General features: G+C 43.2%; 1 protein-coding gene across 13 annotated transcripts in view; it reads left to right on the top strand.

The window, feature by feature from the left end:
• The window catches only part of nfixb (nuclear factor I/Xb), a 165,856-nt gene that overhangs the window by 127,040 nt on the left and 33,816 nt on the right, over positions 1–5,000 (top strand). The window lies entirely within an intron of this gene.

Genomic DNA, 5,000 nt, shown 5'->3' with positions numbered 1-5,000 from the left:
ACACACACACTCACACTCGTATAATCGCTCTCCAGCTGAGGAAACAAATCCCTGTTAATGTACCTTATAATGGGATTGAAGGGTGATGTTCAGTACCAGAGCTTCATCCTCCGCTCCTGTCATCTATTTTCTTCGTTTTATCACAAAGTCTTCGGTAGGGATGGAGCTCAAAAACCAGGTCGATTACAAACCCGGTTCTGAATTTATCGAGACCCGAGTATCAATAAGCTTTGGGCTTGTCGAGCCTGTTATCGGGTGTAGCGGCCCATGACGTCAAAACGATCAAAACTAGAGGCGATCAAGAAATAAATCTAATAACCCAAACTGGCTCAAACATGTTGGTCTAAAAGTGTATTACCTGCCAACCAGCGCTGCCCTGGTAAACAAGGAAGAGGAATTTTATTGGCTCACTATTGGATACATCGCTTTTTTAACGTGGCCGGTGGTTGAGCGCTGCGTCAGTGTTGTGTTTATATGTGCGGTGGAACAATGGTGTTACGCGTGAAACGCTCAAAAGTCTCACTCATCCTATTCTACCCAAGGTATGTATTTCCCTGCAAGTGACTCATGTCGCCTAGCATGACATAATCAATGTGCGACGTGGTGATATCAGACACGGTGTGAGCTTGTAGATCGGCTATGTTTGTTGTGTGACACCGTCGTACGATGAAGTATAAATTGCGCTTTTAAAGTGACGCTACAGACATTAAGCAGTCAACAGTTTCTTCAATATTATTTTCCAGAAGTAAAAAGGTAACTTGCCTTCTTGAAGGCCCTAGTAAAATGTAGTGAAAGTGATATTTTTTGGTTAAAACTAAGAAAAAAGAATAGAAAAAATATGCATTTTCTGTTTAAGAGGTGAAGAGCTTTTATAGTAATTACTATTCATAATATTAAAGCCATTTAACACTTATTGCACATTAATGAATGGTTGTTTTAATGATAGGCAAAGATATTTTAAAATGTTGTCATCTTCATTTAATTTCTTATGGTGGTCAGCCACAAACTCAGTCACAACTGGCCAATAAAGAAAGATACCGGTTCTGTTCAGAATTTGTCGTCTCGCGTCTTTCCACAAAATAATAGAAAAAGCAATATCAATAAGGATCAATAAGCAGGATCGATAAGGTGCTCATTATCAATAAAAACGAGCTCCATACCTAGTCTTCAGTATGGTTCGCAATATCAATGCCCTCTACAACAAACAAGACATAGAAACGTATTCCTCCATATTCTTCTATTCGTTTTTCTACATTCTTCTACACTACTTTAGCATACTTTTAGTTTAACTTTAACTTGGGAAAGAGGGGTGGGTTTATGCCGTAGATGTAAACTCCCCTAGATCAATAGAGGCCTCACTGACTTACAGGTTTTGGTTTTGGTTTCAAACCTGAGGCCGATTCTAAAAATGCTTTCTAAATCCAAATTCTTTTGAAAAAAATATAAAAAATATAAATATAAAAAATATCTCAAAATATTTTGTTCCAGGGACCCCCCCAGAAGCAAAGATGCGAGTTCAAAATATATAAATTCAAAGATTTGCACAAATGTTCATGATTTTTCAAAAATAGCAGAGCTCATCACGCTATGAACTTGTATATCTGCTATTTTTGAATAGCCAAAGAAATCTAAAATGATACAGATGCTTTCCCGGTCTTAATGGGTTTAAAGGCTGCTACAAAGTGACATCAACACCACATTTAAATGTAGGCTTCTTGCCTTTTTACGTTTACTTTTAACTTTTCCGTTTTGTTATCCTATTGACAATCCTATCGGGTAGCGTACTGTATGACACTGATTGAACAGGTAACTAGAGTTAGTTATGAATAAATGATTTGTTTGAAAGCGGTAAACCTAATGCATCTACAGTTCCTTTAAGAATAAAGATTTATTTGTAAATACTAATCCAAACCTGGACTATACAACAAACGATGATCATTTATAAAAGTCGTACTGGGTGACTTTTTCAATGAAGCAAAAGGTATTTTTGATATAATCTTTCACTGGTATATTTTTTACATAACCATTCCTCATAATGTGTTTTTTGCGCCAAAATGATGCAAGCATCAGAATATATATTTATTTATTTGAAAGTGAATACATACTGATTCGGACAACGGAGTTGCCTTTCAAAATAACCTCTGCACATTCACTTTGGAGCAGTACTGTACTTCTCTGATTTAGTTTCCATCTAAATTCTGAGAATCTCAGCTCTAACAGTCTTTAGGTGTCGCCGTAAAGACTACTAAAATGGATGTTACACCGTGGAACTTGAAGGCTAAAACATATATAAAAAGATGCAAGATCTGGCATACAGTACATTGACAGGAAAAATCTGCGCATGTTTACTTGGAAATGTCATTAATCCTTGTATTTGACCTTTGTATTCATCCTCCCTAAATGAGAATTTACACATGTTGTTCATATTATCTCGGACTGAGCTGTCTTAGTCATTATTACCATAATCAAGCCTCTCCCAAATGGAATGAAAGGAGAGCTTTCATGTAGCAGAGGGACACACCTGAATACACTCAGCAGCAGCACAGTACAGTATGTCTTCACCGCTGGCATCCAGACGGCTCAAAGGAAAAAGGGCTAAAAAGATAAGAAGATAAATTTAGCTGAAAGAAGTCCTCAGTGTTGATAGATTGATAGATTTGTACTATTTAATAAATACTGGTGGGGAGATATGTATCTGGACTAAGGTCGCAGGGCATATTGTGGGCAGAGCATGGCACCTTCACTGCAAGGGTCATGGGGTTTCATTCCCACTGTGGCCACCCATGATAAGAAAAAAAAATACATGCACTCCAGACCCCATAAAAGGATTTGGATAAAAGTGTTTACCAAATGGCTTATGTTAAGTCTAGCGGTGAGTCCCAGGTGGCAGGCAGGTGAGACCCAGTCTGGCCCACAGCTGTGGTTGTGGCTCTATAGAGCAGAGAATGGATGAGGACGAGGCCTTGCCAGTCAGCTATATTATCATTCTCATCTCGCCTAATGGCCGGGCCAGACAGCAGCATGTGTGTACGCACACACGCACGCACACACACACACACACACACACACACACACACACACACACACACACACACACACACACACACACACACACACACACACACACACACACACACACACACACACACACACACACACACACACACACACACACACACACACACAGGCTTCAATCGCTGCTCCTCATTAGGGACCTGACTACGACACACTGTGTCACTGTTGTCATGGAAACCAGTCACGAATTTCGATAATATGTTGGTCCGTTGTAGGGTAAGACACGTAGGCCTATGTATGGCAGAGAGCCCCGAACAGCTTTTAGACATTTAAGGAGCAGTGAAATAAACCACCAGCGTGTTCTTACTCCTAATTTGTAGAATTGCATCGCTCAACGACAACAACAACTTGTTTTCATCGAGTGATTTGGATGTCCAACGATGTATGAGTGAGCCTTTAAAGAGAGCGTTGCCACCATAATAAAGGAGCCAGGCTTACGGCTTAGCTGATATGCTTCATTTATACTTCGGTGTCGTGCCCCGAAAATAGCAGATCTACAAGCTCACAAGGCGATGCAATGTAATGCATTGTGCGCCTGTAGATTGGCTATTTTCAATCGCGTGACACCGACGCGCAATGGGGTATAAATCAGACTTTATACAGTCAGAGTTCAAGTGAAGACTTCACCTTATTTGCCTTTCCATGAGAATGTGCTTTTGGCATGAGATGACAGACGGCGGCATGGATGATTTCCTCATGTTCTCCCATTCTCATCCTTCCTCATAACTTATCGATGTGCCTGACAGCCATGATCCCCCTCGCACCCTGCCTCTCATTCTCCCCATGTTAGCTGTGTTGCATGCTTTGAGGTCCAGCTAACACCACGCTCGCAGGACTGCAGACAAACATTGCAGTGGTTTTATTTGCACCCCATTAGCACTATATATCCTCTGTAGGTCTTTTTTATCTTTAAGACCTGTGGACCCGTGTGTGTGTGTGTGTGTGTGTGTGTGTGTGTGTGTGTGTGTGTGTGTGTGTGTGTGTGTGTGTGTGTGTGTGTGTGTGTGTGTGTGTGTGTGCATGCGAGCGTGTGTGGGTGCACCGTCAGCTACCAGGAATGCATTGGTACCGCCAAAGCTAAGATGGCTGCCAAGCGCTAAGATGGCTGCCAGGATTCCACAGAGCGACAGCATGAGAGAGAGGGAGAGGCAGGGAAGAGAGAAAGTGAGGGAGAGAGAAAACGCGAAGGAGAAAGAGATGGACCCTGAGCGAACAAGCGTGTGGTGGGGATCGGGGGGGGGGGGAGTGGGGGTTTCGGGGGTGGCTGATGGGGATTTGGAGAGAAAAAAGAAAAAAGAAACTCTATCCCCTGTGTTTTTGCTCTCCTTTTCGTCCCAAAGTGATGTAGTGATTTTGCCCCTTCTCCTTTTTGTTTTCCCAGCTTTGGCAGGCGGACGGACAGGGTGAATAGTGCAGCAGTTTACTGGCACATCGTGTGCTGGCGCTATCCAAAATTAGGATGCTGATGGGGCTTAGAAGGAGCAGGGGCCGCGAGTGGAGGGGGTGGGGGGGGCATAGTACTGGAGGGTGGCGAGGGCACTGGCTGGCTGGCCGGCGGAGACTTGGCCCGGGACTGCCTTAAAGCTTCAACTCTGTGGACTAATTGTCCTGGATGGTATATATGATACAACCATAAAGCTTCACAAGGTTGCATGACGCAGCAGATGAGGAATGGTAGGTCAGCAGGGCCAATCCAAACCTGCCTACAGAGGCCTCTTGCCGCACCCCGTCGCCTGCCTGTCCCCATAGTCGTTAAGGTGAAGAGACAAACATAACCGTCCAAACAACGTCTAGGACCCAGTAAGCAGTGCGGAGAGACGGGGAGAGTGAGACAGTGAGAGAGAGAGAGACCGAGAGAGAGGCAGGGAGAGAGCCGCCAAGGTTATTTGGGACCTGTGTTTACTGCATGGTGCCAAAGGCCTTTA

Source organism: Gymnoscopelus microlampas (assembly GCF_963454915.1).
Source record: "Gymnoscopelus microlampas genome assembly, chromosome: 11".
Lineage (NCBI taxonomy): Eukaryota > Metazoa > Chordata > Actinopteri > Myctophiformes > Myctophidae > Gymnoscopelus > Gymnoscopelus microlampas.
Note: the sequence above shows the minus strand (reverse complement) of the source record. Positions and strands in the feature narration are given on the sequence as shown.